Below are 24,590 nucleotides of genomic sequence, written 5' to 3' on the forward strand. Positions count from 1 at the left end.
CCAGTAACTATAACATAAGCTCACTTCAGTAGTCAGTAGCATAGATTTAGCATCAAGATGTCCTTGTTCCCACTGCATTTCTAGTCCCCTTGTATTCTATGCCACTTAGAAGCACAAGTCAACCCTTTGAGGGTCAGCACCATATTTGTGCTATCTTGGTATACCCGTAAGTGTAAGGTTTTGTGCACATTATGAACTTAGCAATAATTTATTGACTAAATGCATAGAATTCCTAGGATTGAATTAATGGCATCCCTATAGAATGAATGCAAAAAATATTTGAAAAAATTCCACAGGATAAAATAACAGTTATCAATTTATTCTCAGGTAGTCTACCCAGACTAATATTGAAACTACTATGTGTATGCATTAGCAACTGTCTGGATAAAATGCTGTCTTGTGCAATTAGTACAGGGAATTAGAGGCTCATGTTTAAAAGTCTGAGGTTAGGGGTTCAAACTCTATGCAAGTTGGTTCATATTAGATTCTCTGCATCCATCAGCAAAAATCACTAGCTGGTATCATTACTATAGAAAAACTGGAAGAAATTTGGATGGGCTCATTAAAAATATCTCATCTCTTGACTGGAAAATCACCTCAAAATATGATGTTAAGCTGTAATGAAGTACTTAAAAGCACAGAGGTTCTAGTACCAGACTGCCTGGTACTGAATTACAGCTTTACTACTTTATCTATATATTTGGGCAGGTCAATACAATCTTAGTATTGATTTCTCTGTCTTTAAAATGTATACAATAATAATAATACATAATTCATGGGGATGTGCTGATTAAGGCATCTAAGTAAAGCCTTTAACATTGTGGCTGGCACAAAGAAAACATTCAGTGACCAACAGCTTTTATTAATTTTATCAAACCTTTTGCCTGATATCGAATTCTATCTTACAAGATGTAAGTTACTCCCCTCTCCAAATTTATAATTTTAGAGGCCTATTGATATCAAGTCTGGCCTTCTTTTGGCAAAAATTGCAGTGTGGTTGATTAAAAGCCCCCAAATACCTCAGTGTATTAATCTGTCTCTAGTAAAAGTTAAAACTAATCACCTATGTTAGCCCTCACCTTAGAAGTATAGATAAATGCACTATGAAAAACAAACACACAAACATCCTTCAGGATTTCTAGTCAAATGTGAAATATTCCAACCACAATTAATTTATTTCACAGGTCAGACCACAGGTTAAAATACTAGAGTTCCTTTATTCCCAACATACATATTGTGGAGAAGATAGAGAAAAGATAGAAAGAACAAAAAAATGAACCTTAATTTTGAAAGCTCTGAGCTATACTTAAATTTCAATTGGGAATGGCTCTTTAAAAGGTAATACGGCAACTTAACAGGTAAATTTCTTCTAAAACAAACTGGAAAGAAATAGGATTGATGCTAATGGAACTGAGGAGGGAATGAAATAGACTATAAAAGCCTCGGCTGCTATCCCAGGCACAAAAAGATGTGGAAAACCAATCTAAGGTAATTCAGTTCATCACAAAAACACATTGTCCAATTGGAGGTACTGTGAATAATACCTTAATGCCTGTCACAATAGATGGGGATGGTCTTTCTTTTATTCTTTTATTCTGAGGCAATCTCTTTGTGGAACTTTATTTGTATAGCTAACAATCTGAACGAAGGAGCTCTTGTGAGGACTTGTGCACCTTTATTGTTGCCAGGGAAACTGGGTCTTAATTTCTAGTGGCTGAATGCCAAAGAAAACAGGCTCTACAGAAAGGGAAGAAACTTGGTAACACTGCATTTATTGGAAACATTCAGTGTTAAAGTGTCCTTTTCTGGGATCCACAATTTCAGCAGATCTACAAGTACCACCCCCTTCACCCCACCGGTTTCAAATGAACTACCAAATAGCAATTTGATTTTTACTTGACGCAGCAATATGGTAGTAATTATTCACAGAATTTCTAGATGTAAAATGGAAAAGAAATTAATAATGAGTGTAGTTCCTTGCTAAATTCCAGTAGAAGCAACACATAATTATCCTTTTGACAGCTCAAACCAGCTTATGAGGAAAGCCTACTCTTTCAATTTACAAGGTTCTTCTTGAACAGACCAGGGAGCTTTACGTACCTTTTGTGGTATTGTTTAATAATTTACAACAGTGGTGCTTTAAGTGAAACAGAAAAAAAAAAAAAAAAAAAAAAGAAAGAAACAAAATTGCCTGGATTTAAAAACAAAACAAAACAAACCCTTATCATATACAAAAATATCTGTTACATATTGATTCATTTAGAATCTGTCTGCTTCAGTTTGAGAATTTTGGGAGTTATATTTCCCTCAAAATTATATTTTAGATGCACTGAATGAAGATTTTTGGGTCTCCAGAACACAATTAATTAAAGACTCTAAATTTGTGGCAAAAATATCATAAACCAAACTAGAAAGACATAAGAATAAAGGGGAAATAAACGTGAAAAAATGCTAGGGAACAATTGTGTACGTGCTTTCTCTCAGTACAGAGGTTTCTTTTTTAACTAACAGCACATAGATTTCTTTTTTACTAAAAGCTGCTTTTTTTCTGTAATTAAACTAAAAGTCATTTTTAAATATTGTTAAAGGCTGTTGGTGGTTTTACTTTACCTATGCAATGCAGGAATAATCCATCTCTGTTCTTTTAGGGTTTTTGTTCCTCCTCTATTGTTACACAGGGATTTTTACCTCCTTAAAATTTAAATTCTTTATCTTTGATTATCTTTGCTTCCTCTGCATTCTTTTTTCTTTCTATCTTGTTGTTGGACTTGGTAGCACTCCCATGGAACCTTCGAGAAAACAAAGGGACCTAGTCCTTTTTGTGCTTGGAGCTACTGCAGCCAGTAGATAGGCAATCTAAATGAAATCAACTGGGTCTCTTGGCAGAGAGCCGTAAAAGACAATAGGACAATAGAGTCTAAAATGTGTCCCTTACAAGAATATTCCTCAGAGAAATACCCAAAGATTTATAAACTATATCTTTGGGAAGATTGTTTTATTTACGGAAAAAAAGCGCTTCTAAAGACCAGTGAATAAAGAAAAACTGCGCACTTAAAAAATCCAATTTCTTGTCATTACTCCACCGGAATATGAATCAGTGAAAATAAGTGTGAAGACTTCAGAACCAATGAATTATATATTCAAGCCTGATGCTATTAAAAATAAATATCTTGCAAAAATGCAATATTCAATGCTCTTTTAAATTCCTAAGGATTGAAAATTTTATAACATTGCCAAAAATAAATGCCATCATCTCTATTTTATATATGGGAGAAAACAAGATAAAAGATAAATTGACTTACATGGAAAAATCAGAGCTGGGAGAGTACTTAATTTCTGGTCTTCATTAAACTAGTGCATGATACTACTCTTTACTTAATTTCCTAATTTTAATGTCTTCCATTGTCTTGAGACAGCACATAAGAAAGCTTAAAACAAAACATTCAGTAGTGTATGCTTTCTCAGTATCTAGTTTGAGAATAGATTACTAGTATCAAAAGCCATTACAAATAATTTTCAGGAAAGAGTTTCAATCTATATGATTTTTTTTTAAATCAGCAGCACACTTTAAAAAATGTTATTTAAATGTTTTAACAATTCATAGTGAAACAGCAGTATGTATATAAACACAGGAATTAGAAGAAGGAAAATAACAAGAGCCTAGGGCTTCATTACATTCCAGATAAATGCAAATCTTACTGAAACTCACATCTTACTGGATAACTATCAGCATGACTGTTTCGTCTATAAGAAAACAGAGAATCAGAAAGTTTTGCTAACCTGTCCAGAATCACACAGGCCCAAATGGAATTAGAACCAGAGATGTTTACGTTTTCTAAACCCTTATTTTTCCCACCATGTTACAGAAGAGTAGCTCTGTGGGTTTCAGTATGAAAGATGTATCACCATTCCTCCTCCTGGACTTCTTCCTGGGAATGAAAAGCAAGCAATCCCGGGATGATGCTGACTTAGGCTTTTCCCTGTCTTTTCCATTTCCAAGCCACCATCACAGTGTCAACAGAACCACAAGTCATATTTTTTTAGTTCCTTTCATATAAAAGTTCAATTACATTGAGATAATTTTGAGAGTTTTATTACATTTTTAACTATTGTAATTATTTACTGCTCTAAAATGTGCCGAGAAATTGGGTGATGCCTACTGCAGGCAACATGCCTACTGCTGACTGCTTTATTGTGATAGGCTTACCAATATCCTATTTGTCAAAATCTATTTATAATATCTAAATAGTGTCTTTTCTATTTCTTCTAAGTCTTTGTTTATTTGTTTGTTTTCTAACTTTGGACCAAATTCTCAACATTTGAAAAATACGTTATGTGTCACTATTTTTTTCTCCTTCTTGTGCTCACCTCTTTTTGTTGTTGTTGTTGAGATCAAAGTTGAACCAAATATTTGAGAGTACTGAATAATGTGGAATGAAGAAAAGCAGCCACTTCACATTTCCCAGGCTTTTAGAAAAACAAAACTAAGCATAGTAACGTATCTTCTAGTTTTAAGGGTCCCCTAAAATCATAGTCACGTTTCAAAAGGAAATCAATTTAACTAACAAAATATGAAGAAGGAAGAGCCTTAAAAAAAGACTACATACTTTGATTTCTTTGGCTATGTGAAAGGTAAGAGCAACCTGGATCTGATTCTAGCACTGAGTCTTTTCATCTGCCTGGTCAGCAATGTCTTCCTGTTTCTTTCCTTCTCTCTCGGTTGTGCGTCCTTCTCAAGGCTGCACTCTCAGGAATGGAAGACACCTTTTCTAGATAGGGACCTGCCTTCAGTCAAGAGACACCAGTCTATGTAGTCCTCATGGCAGAGAATATTGTTTCTGGAACCTATTTGGGATTCAAAATTATGCTTTTGTAATTGGCCTTCTGACTAAAATTAGGCAAAATGTGAGCCCTTCTATAAAAGAGGAACAGGTAACCTTTGATTCTCCAATATGGACATGTAAAAAATATTTAATTCTTATATGGAAAAAGCATAATGTTATAGAACATCTTGGGACATTTTTTCAGCCTATTTTTGGGACTAGAAAACACAACTCCCACAGGAATGGAGATGACACTTAAAGCTGGTGTATTGCTGTGGATTCTCTTAAGGGGTGGCTTTAAAGACAACTGGTATATTCACTGAAGCATTTGCTTGGTAATAGTGTGAAGGACGCCAAATAGCTTGGCAGTCATTAACCCTGGTCACAGCTTAGAGTCTGAATCCCATCTGGATTCAAGAAATCTGATTCTACCTTATTTCGTTAAGAAGAGTGTTTGAAGTTAACATGTTAAAATCATGCACTTAAGTTTAGGAACAAGATCTAAGATAAGACTTTGGGAGAACTAAACTACTTCTTTTTGCGGGAACAGACGATTACACTTCAATTGTTTTTTACCACTGGCAATTTCAAAATCAAACAGGTGAAAAGAAAGGAAGTTTTTCCTCAATCATAGACTTATCACATTTATAATGATGCATATTACACCATCTGTACATTCCTATTGAAAGACAAAAAGAAAATGCCTCAGGGACAAACTATGTTTATCTTGTTTCTTTTTTGATTAGTTTCACATGCAGATCTAATTTTTTATTTACCTCTGAGTAAACAGAGATCAACTTATTTTTCCCAGCGAAATATTAAAATATTGCCCTCATCAGAAATTCCCCATTGGCTTTCTGAGAAATGGGATCACTATCAAGGCAGCTGCGCACATTCATTAGTAATGTTCTGGGACACGGACTAGCTGTTGGAGAGAGATGGAAAAAATACGGGAAAAGAAAAACAGGAACAAAAGGAAAGCTCATGCCTTTCTTCAATGATTCTTGCTATGGGCTTTCACTGAATCAAGCAAATCTCTAGTGAACAAAAAATAAATATTACCAGTAATAATATAAGGGAAGACTGTTTAGAAGATAATGACATGTGCCATAAGAGAGAAGACTGTGTATTATTCACACTAAACATACAGAATGAGATAGATACCCATATAAAAAGAAGGTTGGCAGCCAGCAGTATCCTAAATGCCATTTCAAATCTCTTGATGTCAAAAGGAATTGTGCTTCTGGTAGGTCATTCAGAGCTCTGGAGTCAGAAAACAATGTCAAGAGGACATATATTCTTCAGCAAAACACTGGAGAGAGTAGAAGGAAGAAGAAAAATGTGTGTGCATTGGCTATGTGGCTAAAGCTTCTCAGTAGCAGTGGGAAGCTGTGGCAGTATATTTCTTAAGACCTTTCAGAAGCCCAGGCAGCATAACAATCCACTGGCTTAAAGAGAAATAAAAGATATGTAGTTTTTTCTGTAATTAAAGATCACTAGTGATCTAAGAACATCTATTTATTTCAGCAGTCTATATTTATATTTGTTTCAGAGGATACTTCAAACAGAACTGCTTATATGTAGCATATGTAAAAATTTCTTTTAGCACATTAATTTGTGGAATGTTTTAGTAGCACTCTGGAAATAGAGTACAGTAGAAATTTCTGCCCAAATGCTGAAGCTAGACTGCTATGATTCCCTTAGTATTTTTCTCCAGCCAAATTAGACCCAGCCTTATGAACATATGCTGTTGACTGCAGGGCTTTCTTAGAGTCTCATCCCTGTAATAGGAGAGGTTTCAGTTTCAGATCATTAAGGTGCACTTAGATTTCCAAGACCAGGACTCAGGGGAAATAAGTATAGGGAAAAATATTGAGTGACCTTCTTTTCTGTGGGAGCCAAAGTGCGAGCCGAGCCCATGAAACTAACTGGTGACATTAATGAAATACTACGATACTGCCTGAGGTTGATCAATCACTAAGAACAGAACAGCTACTTTCAAATCCAATTCCAGAGGTTCATTTTTTACATTTCCCAAATGTCTCTAATTGCCAGCATATTTATCCCATCATTTGTGATAAACACTCTCCAGCGAAAATTGAGTACCAACACCACACTGCACCTGTTATACTCCATACCAATAGGATCTCAAATTCAAATCATTCAAATTAATCTTAACAAGGCTGATTTAAATGAAAGGCCTTAACTACTAAGCAGCTCTGTCATGGAAAAAAGAAAAATTTTGATCAAAGGCCAGAGAATTTGCCATCTCTACAGCAGTCTGTGATATTAATTCCTCAACATAATTTTTGTAGCCAAAGAATGTTATATCATATTCTGTGCTGTATTTTCATGATGTGACTTACAGTAAAATTTCATATCTAAAGGGTTAAAACTCCAGATAACTGTATTGTATGGGCTTTGGCTACTACAAAAACATAAATCTAAAATAATGACTGAATAATTCCATTAGCAAGGGTATTTGTAGAAGGTTAGAAAACTAGTCAAAAATAATGTTTTTAAGTGGATGGGAAAAAAAAAAGACACCTTGACTGACCACTGAGACTAAGACAATGCGTAACATAACAGAGAGTTGTTTATGGGACTCTCTATCACCTTGCAGTGAATCTTCCAAAATGAAGTGATGTTGATGTTTCTGTCCCTTTCATACCACATCCTTGTGAAAGCTGCTGCATGACATTCCCAAATGTGACTGACATGTTTGAGATGGCTTGACTTAAACTACAGGCCATTAGGCAAAGATGAAGTTCACTTTGGGGCACCCTGGGGGTCCCTCAAAGAAATAGGCAATCGTACAAGTAGAGGCTGATGACTCTTAGTTGGTAGAGACTTGCCATATGCATTCACAAGCCAGAGACACAGCAAATAAACATCAAGTTTAAATACATGATAAATCGAAAGTCCCAGCCCATGGCACTCCTATTTCCAGGTGTTAAATTTTTTGCATGGTTAATAGCTCTTCAACTGGGGATGCCCAGCAGTGAGCAGACGGATAGATGCAGTTCCCCTTCAGAGAAACAATGCTCTCTAACCTTACTTTGATTTGTTCTTCATGAAGGCATTATGGAAAAAGAAAGGAAATAAAAACAAACCTAGCATTTTTTATAAATGAAGAATTTTGTTAGACACTTTACATGCATCATTTATATGAATGCACACAATCTTAAAATGAGCTATTTTAAAGATGAGAAAACAGATTCACAGAAGTCCCTTAGGTACTAGGTAGATGAAATTTCACCGGAACTCAGTTCTGTCTGTCTATAAGATAGCCCCTAGCAATTTCTTCTTTCTCTGTCTGTACTTGCCATGCCTTTCATATAGAAGTAGAGACATATGTCCTTTCACTTGAATCGGGTATAGTTTTATGACTGGTTTGGTGAATAGAATGTAGTATAAATGATGTCCAGGGATTTTGATGAGCATGCCTTTGGGGCCTTGGAGTGTTCGCTTTCACTCTTGGTGTTCGCTTTCACTCTTGGAAGACAGCCACTACGTAAAGTACAACTATATTGTTGAAGAGAGTCAGGCCCTGGAGAATGAGAAACTATGTCAACCTCAGTCAGGATGCCCTTCCAGTACTGCACGAAGCAGAAACGAGCATTTCCATTAAACCCTGCCTAAACTGCTAAATTATGGGCAAATAATGCACATTATTCTTATTCTAAGCTACCACATTTTGGAGAGATTTGTGATAAAACAATAGATAACTGAAACATGACTCCCAAATGCATACTATTTTTATTGCATGGTGCTGACTTCCCTGGTTATTCACACTTTCTTAATTATTAATTTGGCAAGAAAACTTACAGCTGAATCAAATAGGTATTTCGGATTTGTCAATGGAAAAGAGCAATTTTAAGAGTTTTTGTTATTTTAAGCCAAAATACATTGAGTAGTTCAACCCTGTGCCCTGTGAGGTAGGCATAATTTTTGATCATTGTTTCACAGGTGAAGAAAGTGAGGTATAGAGATGTTAAGTACTTAGCTGCTAGAAAGTTGCACATCTGGGATCAAAACCATGCGGCCACGTTCCTGAGCCACATTGCCAGAACTTTCTTGTCACTGATATTTGAATCTGGTCAACTGACACAAGAATTTTACTTCTATACTGTAATGCTTAATTTGAAAAGCCTGTAGTACATACTACCCTAAAGAACTTTCCTTGGGGAGTAGATGTAGACATTAAACAAGCAAGTGCATCCTTCTTGGAATGTCACAAATAGGGGATTGCTGAATAGAGGATGCTTCCCATGGGATCAGACAAGACACCTATGAATAGGGAATGCAAGCCTATCAAATGGCAAAAAGGTCCTCTCTGTGGTGGAAATGTCCTCTCTATGGTGGAAATATCCTCTCCATGTTAGGCTTTTCACATATTCTTCATCATATAAACAGCAAATCTCAGGTATGAAAATAAAACTGGCCTCTTCACCATTGATGCCATTTTTGCTATGATTTTTTGATTCAGTGCAGAGTTAGATGTGAAAAAGGCCTGGGTTTGAGTAGGAGCTTGCCATTACAAACTCTATGACTTTAGAAATTTACTTTATCTCTTGTCCCTGTTTATATCAAGCAAATGGAAATTCTTCAAAATGCAAGAGAGGAAATTCAGTCATGTAGGCTTTTCATTATGTGTCTCTATTTAAAAAAATCAAATCGGATCTTTTCGGTCCCAAATCTCCACATGTAGAATCCATTAGTTAGGGCAGAGGTACATGTTTTCTAAAGCTCTGTTAAAGGTCAACCTTGCTTAAAGGAGTCAAAGAATGGTAAATTAAAAATATACATATGAATCTTTGTGGTATAACAACTTATGTTTCAGCAACTTCTATTTTAATTGACTTTTTCCCCCCAAAATTCGAGATCATCTAGCTCAATCCCTTTATTTCAAAGAAGAAGAAAGATCCAGAGAAGGAAAATGAGTTGTACAAAGAATCCAGCTTGGGAGCCACAGAAAAAGTACCAGAACCACTGTTTCCTGACTCCTCAGTCAGGGCTCTTTCCATCCAAACTGGAGCTTCCCCTGGGTGAGAAAAACGTAACTAGAAATAGCCCTAATTGTTATTATAAAAACTATCATACCCAGATTAAAAATTTGCATTGAAAATGCCAAACAGGTACAAATAAATCAAACATCTTAGCATTCTTCTTAAATGTATATGTGAAAAATACCAGGCCCATCTAATTCCCCCTGCCTCTGTTTCTCTTAATTTCCACCCAAGACAGCACACGGTTCCAAGACTGGACATGATTCAGGAAGAAAATATTTCTGAAGTCTTAGCTAAAGTTGGATAAGGGTTTTTTAGATGCAATTCATTCTAAGTGCAGTGCTGCTCCAAAGCTGAGCACTCAATTGTAGGACTCAACTTCTGTACTGTTCTGACCTGGGGCTGAACCGGTGCTGATAATGCTCTGTTGAGGTCCAGCCCTGGCAATATAAACCAGGTGACAGCGCTGCCTTTGTTCCCCATTGTGATGGTTAATATTAAGCGTCAACTTGACTGGATTGAAGGATGCAAAGTATTGTTTTTGACTGTGTCTGTGAGGGTGTTGCTAGAGGAGATTAACATTTGAGTCAGTAGACCGGGAGAAGCAGACCCACCGGCAATCTGGGTGGGCACCGTCCAATGGGCTGCCAGCGTGGCTAGAAAAAGCAGGCAGAAGGTGGAAGGAGCTAACTTGCTGGGTCTTCTGGCCTCGATCTTTCTCCGATGCTCTATGCTTTCTGCCCTCAAACATCAGATTTCAAGTTCTTTGGCTTTTGGAGTCTTGGCCTTACACCAGTGGTTTGCCAGGGGCTCTCAGGCCTCCGGCCACAGACTGAAGGCTGCACTGTTGACTTCCCTACTTTTGAGGCTTTGGGACCCGGTCTGATCAACCACTGGCTTCCTTGTTCCTCAGCTTGCAGGCAGTCTGTTGTGCGACTTCACCTTGTCATCGTATGAGTCAGTTCTCCTTAATAAATTACCTTTCGTATATACATATATCCTACTAGTTCCATCCCTCTGGAGAACCCTAATGCACCCATGTTTGGTTTTTGTTTCATTGTGCATCTGTGTACTCCTACAGCTCCCAAGAAGCTGTGGCCCTGACTCATTTTTCTAGCATGGCATTGGGTACTCTTCACTCAAAAAAAAAAAAATCCTAAGTATCAACTCTTGTCCAGCCTGAATGTCTCATCACAGAAAGAGCCTATTCAGTCAAACCTCTTCAGTCCTCAGACTGGGTCCTGCCTAGGTGATCTAGGATCTAGGATTACTTCCCTGACTCTTCCCAACTCACTTGACCTGTCCTTCTGTAAGGAAGCAGCTACGACTCATCAACTGCCCGAACCAAGGCACTAAGTGGCGGAGAAAAACTTAGAAAAATGTAAATTAGTTTTTATTACTGGTCCAATTGTAAATTTGAAAATTTCATTGCTCAAATGCACAGAAATTTGGCATAGACATATTCCTGGTGATTTAAAAACAACCTAATCATAAGTTTTATTTATTTATTTTTTTTGTTAAGGTTATTTTTGGCTTATGAAGGTGAAAACATCCATAGCAGAACACTTGGAAAATAAAGAAATGTGCACAGAAAAAATATGCTGTTCTTTTTATAGAATGAGAAATAACTAAGATCTGTGTTTTGAACCAGAACATATGAATCTTTGTGATATAACAACTTATGTTTCAGTAACTTCTATTTTAGTTGACTTTTTTCTCCTAAAATTCAAGAAGCCAAAGAGTAACCTCTTCAGACTACTTCATCTGTTTCAGCGTCTCATGAATATAGTTACTGATCTTCAGGTAAACCCTTGGGGATTTTGTCAATTCTGACATTGATTCCCATGTGCAATAGAGGACTTTTCTAGATTTAGAGTTGTGCCTTCATTTTAACCACTGGTTTGAACTCTAGATCCTCTAAAATAGACCTTAAGACACTTTATCAGAGTTGTGAAACTTGGTGATTATTTTCTGATTCAACTGTATTTGTTCTGCTATGACTGTGTTAGTTTGGGATTCAAGAAGGTCAGCCACCGATAAGTCTGATACTCCACTCTCCCTCCAGCTATGAGAGTGTAGAAGGTATTTAAACATTCACAGGGACAGGCGTATGTTGGGAGACAGTGCCAGACTGCTAATCTTTAAGTTCTTTTTTTACCCCCAATTTAAATTTAAGTTGTTTTTATAACTGTCTCACTATGTTACCACTGACAATCATTTAATCTCTGTTAGAAATACGTGTAGAAATAGGACATTGCTCCTATCTCAAGGAGTTTACAATATAGCTGGCAAAACAGGCCACCTACATGTAAAGATATAACCAATGTTATCAGAAAGCACATCACAAAAGTCATTACTAAATATAATAATAGTGTCATGGTATGCAAGTCAGAGGATGTGAGAGTGATCTTAAGGCTAGGATGGCCAGAGTTTGAGACAGTAGAGAAGAGTAGGACACTGTCCTTACTGTCAGATATTATGGCCCACGTGTGCAGAAATGGAAAAAGATTAGATTCTGAGATTAGTACAGTTTGGCTATAGAAGGAAGTTTTTCTATATATGTTCCCATGTGTGCATTTGAGGCCTTTCAAAATACGGCCTCACAACTACATTTGTTTGTTTTTTCCTCTCCAAATACACAGCCTGTATGCCAAACTGGGAAACTTTGTATTTTCCAAGAATGTATATGCCTTCCCATCTCTGCCTTTACTTATGCTTCTTCCTTAACTTCTATCATGCTAGCAGCCTCCCTTCCGGGATCTCCTTGAATGAAGGTTTTTTAAAAATAAGTTTTTTCTCTGCTTTCAACTCTGACAAATTGGCAAGGTTTCTTGAGAGTATTATGAGGGGAAAATTCTAAAATCATTTCAGCTTAAAAAAAAAAAGCTATGAGAGATTAGTGATGTCAAACAAGGTATGACTTTGGGAGCAGTGGTATAAATGTCATGTGTTTTGCATTTTGCCAGCACCATTCAAGGCCTAGAAAAAGTATCCAACTGAGTCATACAGATATTTGGGGTCTTCTTAATCAAATGATTAAATCAAATCCTACTTCCTTAGAATCCCAACTGCATTTTCTATTTCTTTTATGTCACTTAACTTATTTCACTTTATGTTTGCACTTGGCTTATCACTGGCAAAAACTTAATATCTTTAACAGCAAAAAATGCATCTCACTCATCTTTATCTCCTCAAAATGCCTAGCATAAGTATATGCTTGATAAATATTTCATGAATTGAATATAATGGAGGGAAGAAGAAGGATCTAAGGTTGTAAAAGTAAATTGAAGATAGGTTAGAGAAACCTAAGTAATAGAGTTTAGTTGCTAATTGTTCTATGATAGTTTTGTGTAATTTGTATGTATCCCTATAATAATCACATGCTTCTGGGTAGAAGCCCTTAATACATTCTCACTCACAAACTCCAATAATAGGTTGCTGACCCATCGTCTATAGCAGGCATCCCCAAACTGCGGCCCCCTGAGGCCATTTATCCGGCCCCCCGCCGCACTTCAGGAAGGGGCACCTCTTTCATTGGTGGTCAGTGAGAGGAGCACAGTATGTGGCAGCCCTCCAACAGTCTGAGGGACAGTGAACTGGCCCCCTGTGTAAAAGTTTGGGGATGCCTGGTCTATGGGTTGAGTTCTTTAGCTGGAACAATCCAAAGGTAACAAAATTTGTTAATGCATCACACCTCTAAGGTAATTTTGGGGAAATTTACATTTTGAAAAAAGAAGAAGGGTCAGTAGAGAAGAAAAGATACATCTAGGGTGAAACCTGAGTTTAAAAGGAAGAATGAAAACTGCTCAGCATATCATGGTAGAAATAATACAGACTTGGAGGATCAAGGTTTGACATTTAAGATCAGATCTGAACCCTGCCACTCTTCAGCTATGCCCTTGGGTGGATTTAGTAACTTCTCTGAACTTCAATCTCTTTCTTTGTAAAAGTAGTGCAATTATACCTAGTGCCAAAAAGTTCAAAGCTAAATATGCAGCCTAATTTTAGTTACTAGTTTTAGTAAACTCATAGCTATGTAAAGCTTGCTTATGTATGATATAATCGTTTCCATATTATATGCTATATCATCTATGCTTCTACTGACCCTTTTTTCCTCCGTTATATTGATTAAATTATTGAAAGCCACCTCTAATTGTTTTGTGTAAGTATATGGGCTATAAATATATAAACTGAGTTATGCCCATGTGTACAGCTACTGAAAGATAAAATAGGATAATGTCTAGATAAAAACCTTATATGTAGCTTAATGTGGTTTCTCCCAATCCAATTGCATCTGCCCATCAAATGCATGATTTAAAGAGACTTTCCAAGGCACGAAGGCATACCAAGAGTAGTGGCTCTCAGAGTTATAACCATTACAGGTACTTCAATTAGACAACTTTTAGCTCCATGGCCAGTGATTTAGATTTCCTGAGGTTGCATAGTTTGAACAGGTAAAAATCTTGGGATAGAATGTAAAAAAAAAAAAAAAATCTAGTAACTGTATTATACGTTTTTACCCCTTTCTGTCAAAGCCCATTATTTTAATAAATCAGGTTCATATGTAATAAAACTATAGCTGCTTCTCATTTTCATATTTTGATTCAATGAAAAGACTGAGTTTTAATTGTTTGTTCCATTAAGTGGAACATACTTCGTGTCATTAAGGTCCCAGAGAATTTTATGCCTTTTCTTTAGATGCTACACTTACCAAAGGGGAAAACAGCTGACCTTGACCTGTTTGCTTTCAGTGGGCACTTAGGCGAATTGTGACAGCAGTCACTGTGTCCTAAACTGAGACGTGACATCATTGTGAGCAGTCCCACTTTTTATCAAAAGGTAATTTCCACATTCATGAAGGAAACTCATTGAGCTGTAAGGTTTTCATCCCATACATTTTTAACATAAATGTCCTAAGAATAAGCAAGTTAAATGTTACAAAAATACAGAGGAAGGCAGAAAAAGCTTTTGCCTCATTATATCAAAGCACAAAGCAGCTGACATTTCTTAAGAACAGGATTATTTGAACAAAATTGCTGAAGAAAGCTAAGATTGTCCTATTCATAAGTAAACTTTGAAGATATTAAGAAGATAAAAAGTATAAAATAAAAATTATTTTCTTGAATATATTATTAAAGATGTACCAAACACAGGAATAATATACATTATGCAATTATGATTATTTACATATTGAATGTTTTGGGTGATCTATTACTATAGTTGTCATCAGAAAACATGATTTCACAAATATCTGCTTTATATTTATAATTATGGACACATATGCTTTGAGATCCTCTTAGACATTCAAGTAGAGCTATTAATTAGAAGGGTGATATATGAGCTCTGATAAAATGTCTGGACTAGAGATATTAAAGTTTATGACATACAGATAGTATTGAAGATTCAATTGATACTATCAAAAGTATTACTTACAGGTAAACTTACATTCTAAGAATGAATTTTTGAGGTTAATTATCTTAGATCACTGAGATGAAGAGCAACGTGTTAAGAGAAGGCTCACAAAGTACTTATGGGCAGCTTGGAGGCAAGGTTCAGAGACTCAGATTTCTTTTCAGTGAAATGAGGAACTATGTCTACCCCAACGTCATCCCTCTTCAATCTCCTTTCCTGGCTCCTTAATTTCTCTTATTTTAAATGTTGGCGTCCTTTAAGATTTGGTCTTGGGATCTTTGTTTTCATTAAACTCTCTCCAAATTTGATTTCCTCAAATTCCATGTTTTAGATGCCATCTATAATTTACTAATGTCCAAATATCTTCAGTCATTTGGCATTTCCTTGCAGATGTCTTACAACAGTATCCAGTATCTAACATGACATGTGCAAAAAGAACTCTCAATTAATAACACCATCAGCTACCCTATTCTCTAAATCTGAAAATATAGTACCCTTCCTGAATTGCTTTTTCTCACTTACACACAACTCCCAATTCACCAATTCCTATCCACTCTACCTTTGAAATACATCTCAAGTACATTGACTTAGCATCTCTTCTTCCATACTATAATCTTGGCCACAATCATTGCAGTGTGGACTATTGAAATTGCTCCAAATTCTTCTCCTTATATCTATTCTCGTCCCTGAAAAACCCAATTATTTTACTTAGCGGCCACAGTGATCATTAAAAATAGAGAGAGAGAGAAAGAAATCAATATGAACATAGTTGCAGTTCTTTTATATGGTTATTGTTTACCTAAACACAACTCACCATTCCTCTTAGCATTAGCATAACAAAGAAACAAACATAGGTAAAATGTCAAAACTGCCTAACTTCTATTTGCAGAGACATTAGGAAATTGAAAGAAGCTATAACTCCAAATGATGAGTCACTGCTACAAAATGCCACTAAGATCTGGGCAGAGCCACCTGGGAGTAAGGAAGGGCACCTGCCTGGGAAGTTCATGGAGACCCAGAGGTAGCAGATTCTAGACAGCATAACACAGGGACATTCTCTAAGAGTAAGGAAGCCCCTGAAATGTGAAAGCTAAAGTTGATGCTGGAGATGTAGTAAACATGACTGAGTTCTGAGTGCTTCCATCAGGGGGCAGTTGCCAAGGTGATGAGTTTAATAGCCGTGTCAGATGAAAGACGATGCCAGTGAACACAAGTCCTACAATGATTTGAAATACTGCCTCGGACAACAGAGCTGTTTTTGTTTATGGCAATGGTAGTCAAGAAATAGGGAAAGTGGCATGCAGGGCTGGCAGCAGAAACTACTGGATATCTTAAAGATAGCTGACAACACAGATAAGCTCAGAGGCTCTATACAAGAAGGGACCAATCTAAATTCAAGAAGACTAAGAGAAACCCTTGAGCTGCAAAGCCGAGAAGGCTGCATAGGCACACACCTGGAACCTCTTGCAAATAAATACCTGTTCCAGTAATATCTTCTACATTCAATAGTGAGTAACAAAACAGTAGCAAACAGCATGGCTGTACTTTAGAAGAAAGTTGTAAGATCATATCAATGCATAAAAAACAATCTCAAGAAACATAATTACAATGAAGCATATAAAAATTGTAACCAAACATTTCATTATAGGCTAAAATAAACAAATGAATTGACTGCTATGAAAGAAGATCCTAAAGAGGAAATATAAGAACTCAAGGAAGAGATGTTAGATAAAAGAAGGAGATGAAATGAAAGAAAGAAGACATAAAATACAAGCTGGAAGAATTCATGAAAGAGACAGAAGAGAAAATAAAATGATTAAAGAAAGAAGGCAAGATTAAAAGGAATATTTGGGAGAACAGACATAATAAGAAAACCTGAAAATTGACTCAGATGACAGAAATGAGAAAAATTAACAAAACAAAACCGCCTATTATTTTATGTGTAAACTTTGTTGGTCTAGTATCTGCTCAATAATAAAAATTCGAAACAGAAAGAAAATCCTCCCATATCATTTTCATTCTTTAAACCTTTCAATGGCCTCTGATGAATTCTAAAATTAAAGTCAAATCATGTATCACGGTCTGTTCTGTATTACTAGCTCCCAGTCCTTTACAAATTTCAGGTCTTGCTGATCCCTTACTCAGCGACATTGACCTTTTATTTACATTTTTATTCCCCCTCAAGCTCAAACAGTCCCCAGAACTTCCTTCAGCTCAGTCTGAATATATTGTCATAAAATGCCTTCCCTCTACTCCCTCCCTTACTTCTAAGGAATTTTACAGTGATTTTCTCTTCCATTATCCTGTTTATTTCCTTCACAGCCCTTATTTGAAACAAAACTATCTCATTATTTATACCATTTACTAATATACTATTTTTCTCCCTTCACTGCAATGTGAGCTCCCTATGAACAGAGGTCTGTATAATCTGGTGTCTATCTAGCACAGTCAGTAGTGATAAAGTCTGATGGCTAGAGGAAGGTGAAATAAATTATTTCTGAGTTTTTTTTTTTCTATTCTTATGTCTGAGTTATATCTAGTAATTCACTTCGTAGAGTCTAACAGACTCCACTAAGAACATTTAAGCAACTTTAAGTCTTTGTATACCATGATTCATCAAGCTAATGATAATTAATTATAGAATTTTTACAAAGTTACTGTGAGGGTGATGGTGGTGGTGGTGGTGGTAGTGGTTGCGTTTGTGGTGCATGCTACTACTAGTTGATAATCAAGGGTGCTGCTGGTCCAGAGGGAGATATTGTATAAATTAGAAAAAGGCATCCCCTTCCTGCTTGCAGATGTAGCTCTCAGCAGCTCCACTCAGGACACTATCCAGATTGCCACACAGGGTCTTCAGCTGTCATCTGGTAGAACACAAATCTATGTATCACTGATCACGCTAGACTGAGAATCACTCCACTTTGTCCACTTAAGATGTGTGCATTTGCTCATTCTGCCTAGCAGGGACTTTCAGGATTTCAGGGTCACTTTTCTGTTTTCCCACTCTGATCAGCATTTTTTCTTTTTTGTTTTTTTATGGTGATGAACATCAACATGACCTGGCTAGGGCAGACTTTAGAGAGAACTCCTCCAGCGATGCTTAAAACCTTGATCAATGTTAGACTCTCTTTTGTTCAGATGTTCCTCTCTAGGTCACATTAGAATATGCCATATCCCATACTGTACTGTGATGGTTAATTTTGTATATCACCTGGACTGGGCTATGGGCTTCTCAAATAAACATATAGTTAAGCATTGTTCTGGGTGTGTTCCTGAGGGTGTTTCTGGATGAGAGTAACATTTGAACTGGTAGAGTGAGTAAAGCAGATTGCTCTCCCCAGTATGGGTGGGACTCATTCCATCTGTTGAAGTCCTGAGAGACACAAAAAGGTTGAGTAAGAGAGAATTTGACTTTCCTGCCTAATAGTCTTGGAGGTTGGGACGGTGGTCTTCTCTGGCCTTCAGACTTGGACTTGGACTAGAACTTACGCCATCCTCTCTCCTGTTTCTTAGGTTTTCAGGCTTGAACTGGCACTATACCACTGTCTGTCCTGGGTCTGCAGCTTGCCCACTGCAGATCTTGGGACAACTTAGCCTTTATAATCTTGTAAGCCAATTCCTTTAATAAATAGTTTTATATATTCATATAGAAAATCCCTCTCTGTGACACAAACATGCGTACACGTGCACGTGCACACACACACACACACAAATTGGTTGTGTTTCTCTAGAGAGCTCTGACAAACATATACATTTAACACAGTGTACAATGATTGCATACAAACTGAATGTCACTTGTAATATCTAATTAAAGATATATTAATTTAACTTCTTTTAAGGCATAAACAATTCTGTGAAGCAAGAGTGCTTGACGGTTAACGCAATCTTGTAAACCTCCACAGCAACCCTGCTCTAGAGGAATTTAATTAAAGCCAGTCCTAGGAAATTCATCTGGCAAGCTAGTTTATTGTTTCTGTGCTCCTCATACTCATACTTAGGGCCTAGAACATTAGGTTCAAATGGGTCATAATTCTAAAAATTTCCTGAAAACATGATAATGATTTTATATATGCTTTATGTATTTTTATTGGTTTCTTTACTGAAATTTATTAATCTAAAAAAGTGAGTATTTGATAGAAAAGTAGTTTTCTAAAATCTGATTTGTTATTATGATAAATGAAAAGCTAGGGTTTTATAATGATAGGCACATTACCTTTTAAGATTTTAATAACAGATATCAAATTTTTATAATAAAAAATTGATATTTTTCTATTACTTAAAAATGTATTTTGGTATACATTTGATTCTATGAGGTAAGAGGAAGAATTTCCCAAGCACAGGCACAGAAAACTTTATGTGAGAGTATTTTTCAGTTTGTTTCGTAAGTTACACATTTTCAGGATATAGAATAAAACTCCTCTAAGATACATAGCCGCCATAAGCAACTGAGTGCCAAATCCTTTGCTGCTAAATGCTCAACATACATTATAAAGTTTGTTCTTATAATAACTCTGGAAGGTATTTATCATTCCTATTTTATAAATTAAAAAAAATCTGCATCAGAAAAATTAATAAATTCACTCAAGATCACTTTGACACTTAAAAGTAATCAGTGGCCAAGATTTGATCTTAACCTTCCTCTATCTCAAGACTCTGGTCTGCACTATCAGACTCCCCTAAAGATCAAAGGCAAAACAATTTTGAATTTACCTAAAACACTGCTCAGTAATTCTGCCTGGACTCTGATTTTTTTTCCTTTGCTTTTACTTCAATAGCATCTGCAATAATTTACAAATCTCTATCTCAAGTAAGAGAAATAGCCGAAGATTATAAAATGTGCTTTGTTTACATGTTTGGTGTATGAGGGGCAAAGAAAGATGCCTTTGTAAGACAACCAGTCAAGGACAAAGCTGGGAATTAAAAGTTTTAATTTTGCCCAGCTCAAAGAATTGATGCATCTTTTTTTTTTTTTTTTTTTTTTTGGTGAGAACGTTTTTCATATTTAAATCCAAGATAAGTGATGTAGTGAGATAATGTAATTTTCCTTCATTGCCTCTAGTCTTTGATTAAAGAATTATAGTCTTGCTTTGAAAAGTAGGCATTTTTTCAGTGACTCATTAAACTAATCATGAATTTTATTCCACTTCCTTTTGTAGTGGAATTCATGTCCTTAGGCCTCTTTTAAGAACATCATATAAAACCTTAATAATGCTAATATTAACAAGCACATAAACTGTGTTATAATAACCACTCCTATAAAATTTACATAGACTAATGCATTCATGCTTATTTTCAATGACTATACATCAAGTCTGTACCAGCTCGAAGTTCCACAAAGCAAGCCCTTCCTACATTTCACAGATGGAAAGTCAAGGGACAAAGAGTGTGCGACAAGTATCAACCCCAGTTCCAATATGTAAGGACTGTTATTTGTCTAAGAAAAAAAATGGGTTATTTCTCCCTAATGGTTTCACTAAGAGTTTTTCCCTTCACTGGTAGTGAGTCTCAAAAAAGGCTTAGCTTCTAGGAGGCAGTGGTCTGTCGAGTCATGCCTGAAACATTTTTCAGGTTAGTTAAGTAACAGAAAACTTAGAGTAGCCCTGCTGAGTGCACCATTATCTGCCACTGTAGAGTGAGAGCCACCGTTGTGCAACTAAGTGCCACAGCATATGGACCTTAGCAGTGACTCTACCAGCTTCTCAGTTGTTACTAACAAAGTCACCAGAGATATAACCTTGGCCATTGGCAATTTGCTTTTGGCAAAAACTGTGGCTTTCAACAGCTTTCTACAGTTTGTTGAAACACAGTCTACACATACCTTATTTACAAAGTATAGACAAATAGTGGATACATGTACATATAGAATAAAATATCCTTAACTCAAATTGTGTGGGTGGAATATATCTTCCTTTTTAATTTATTCCATTTTCTATTCATCCAATTATGGCCACAGCCTGGTATATCAGCTACATTCCTGGATATTCACTGGGGTACAATGTGGAAAGAAAACTGATAAGAGAAATGTAGATTTTAATTAACGAGCAGAAAGTAAAGCATTTTTCCATGGTTAACAATAGAAATGCTTAGATTCTTCAGTTGGTCCTTTTCATTGAATTTATTTCTTCCTACTGTGAGATTTAATTTAAAATATAAAGGAATTCTATAACTAGAAAGATTTACAGAAATTGCTTATGAAATACAGTGAGATGTGCATTTTGAATATTAAGGAAGTTATCCCAAAATGGAAAAAAAATAAGGGAAAATACAATGAATACTACAAGTATAAGCATAGAGAAACTATGTTTTGGGGTTGAGGGGGAAAAAAGCAAAATTAAGGTCATTTAGAAATATGTAAAAGAACCACTGAACTCACTTATTAATCCTCCCGGATAACATTTAGTTTCGTGATTATTAGTTGAAAATATTTATGCTATACCATTCAACTCACCTTACAAGCACACCATTGAATTTTAAAAAGTCTCTTTACAGTCAAAGGTATTGTTGTGTGAGAATGATGTGCATGCAGACATACACAATTACACAATTCCAAGGTAACCTTCATCCTTCCAGCAAAACCAAGTCTTAATGTCCCATCTAAACCAATCTAAATCTTAAAGATCTCAATAAATGGACGTCAAAACCAGCAGACATCACAAGACAAAATAAAATATAACTGGGTTAGTGTGAAAAGGTTCTTAGTGTACTCTGTAGACACTGAGGACTGAGGAAGCCAGGGCAATCTACCAGTGACAACTAGAAACATCTTTTCTTCCAAGTTTCCATAAAATGAGAAGTTTAATTTGCAACACAAATGCAGAGATGTATCCTGAATGAACCAGATAGGATTAATGTATATGATCAACATTCACAAACTAAATCATTTGTTACTATGACCTATACATTTTCATCAGGCTCTTTATTTCCCAATGGAGAGAAGCCATAGTTATCACTTATTCCTTCGAGTGCACACACATCATTTAAATCTAATTTCCTACCATTTCTTTCTAGTTCAGCCTCACTGAACTACTATTATTTAATACACCTTTACATTGGCCCATGAAGGTTTCTCACACTGGAGACTATCTTCATCTGGCAAATTCCAACTCATACCTTAAAATCCAAGTGAAATGAAATATCTCCTGTGAAGCTTTCTTAAAACCCAGAGTTATCACTACCACCTGGATTTTCTCACAGCATTTTATGAGAAATTTTCTGTATCTCTTAGCAAACCATATGGTAGTTACTTGGTTAATCTTCTGTCTTCTTTACTAAGTTATAGGCTCCACAAGAACAGGGTCATTCTTTTATGTAACTCTAATGTCCACTATAGGTCCTGGCACAAGATAATAATCATGATTTTTTTTAAATAAATAAAAAAAATTCTTTGTTAATTTCTTTACTCCATAATACACTTAATATAGTCTTTACTCAATGTAACCTAATATATAATTAATATTATCATTAATCAATAATATAAAGTTCATATTGAAAATAGAAAATTGCCGGGTGCGGTGGCTCAAGCCTGTAATCCCAGCACTTTGGGAGGCCGAGGCGGGTGGATCACGCGGTCGAGAGATCGAGACCATCCTGGTCAACATGCTGAAACCCCGTCTCTACTAAAAATACAAATTAGCTGGGCATGGTGGCGCGTGCCTGTAATCCCAGCTACTCAGGAGGCTGAGGCAGGAGAATTGCCTGAACCCAGGAGGTGGAGATTGCGGTGAGCCGAGATCGCGCCATTGCACTCCAGCCTGGGTAACAAGAGCAAAACTCCGTCTCAAAAAAAAAAAAAAAAAAAAAAAAAGAAAAAAAAAGAAAATTATCGAGTCTAAAGCAGTAATGTTTAAATTAACATTTCGTTGAGTATCCTGATGCAGAAAGTTGCCTCACTTGTTCAACATACATGAGAAAAAGAATTCTTAATAGCTGATTAGAGAAAAGTTAACTGATTTCTGTCATGATATTAGCTGGAGTTGGGGAATAGAACATGCCTTCGTGTACTAGTATTTCTAAAGTTATGGGTCTGGCCCTCACTTTGGAATTTTTAAAAGTGTATCCTTTACCAACTACATTCACGCTTTTCTTTAGGGGGCAGAACTGCCAACAACAGCAGGAATATTTGCAAATGTGGTATGGGAACACCGGTGGTAACAAGACTGGCAGATGCTAGTGGCACTTAATAGTCAGAATCTAGGGATGCTCAGTGTTCTACAATGCTTGGGAAGCCTCACATAATAAAGAAATATTTACTTAAAACCGTAACAGCATTTCATTATGTATACTCAATACTTTAAGGGATCCAAGAATCATTTTGTATTGATTTTTTAATACTAACTTCTGCCTGGATTACACTTTGGAAAACATTACAATTTCCTCATGTTAGTCTATGCATGTAATGGAATTTCATTGTTAAAGACAATTCTTGGCTGGGCGCAGAGGCTCACACCTGTAATCCCAGCATTTTGAGAGCCCAAGGCAGGTATATCACGAAGTCAGAAGTTCAAGACAAGTCTGATCAACATGGTGAAATCCTATTTCTACTAAAGATACAAAAAATTAGCCAGGCATGGTGGCGCACACCTGTAATCCCAGCAAGCTGAGAGGCTGAGGCAGGAGAATCACTTGAACCTGGAGGGAGAGGTTGCAGTGAGTCAAGATCACACCATTGCATTACAGCCTGGGTGACAGGGTGAGACTCCTTCCCAAAGAAAAAAAAACCACCACAATTCTTAGCTAGAATTGTTAACTAAATGGAATTCATATTGGAAAACATAAGAGGGAAAAATATTCATTACTTTCACACACTTTCTGGTTACCATGTGATCAAGTAGAGTTACATTGATGTATTACTAACAGAAAGTGTATTGGTTGCCCAGCTTCCTTCCTTTTCTGTGTACTTTATTAAAACTAGTCATTTTCTTAGGAACTGATGGGGTTTGTTTGTTTATTTATTTATTTATTTATTTATTCATTCATTCATTCTGTGGCAAGTAAGTTAAATACTATGCATTAATAGGAGGATACAAGATGGCGAATTAGACACAACTCCAGCGCACAACACCCAGCAAAAGAGATGCAGAAACCCAGAGATCTCCTAGCTCCAATCCAGGTACCACGTGCATTTCAAAGGGTCTGGTCTGAGGGTGAGCAAAGCCCACTAAGGGCAGACCAAGGTGGGGAGGGGTGCTGCTTCACCCAGAAAGTACATCTGACTGGTGAGTCGGAGGCTCCACCTCTGGCGTTCCAGTCCAGATACAGCGCTTCCCCCAAAGCCTCAGCAATACACAGAACTGGGGATCTTTGCCAGTCAAGCACTGGGAATTACAAGTGCAGAGTTGAATAAGAG

The 24,590-nt window shown here is 36.4% G+C and overlaps 1 protein-coding gene across 1 annotated transcript in view; it reads right to left on the reverse strand.

Annotated features, from left to right (window-relative positions):
• LINGO2 (leucine rich repeat and Ig domain containing 2) overlaps window positions 1-24,590 on the reverse strand; it is a 342,878-nt gene that overhangs the window by 164,151 nt on the left and 154,137 nt on the right. The window lies entirely within an intron of this gene.

Source organism: Saimiri boliviensis, chromosome 2 (assembly GCF_048565385.1).
Source record: "Saimiri boliviensis isolate mSaiBol1 chromosome 2, mSaiBol1.pri, whole genome shotgun sequence".
Lineage (NCBI taxonomy): Eukaryota > Metazoa > Chordata > Mammalia > Primates > Cebidae > Saimiri > Saimiri boliviensis.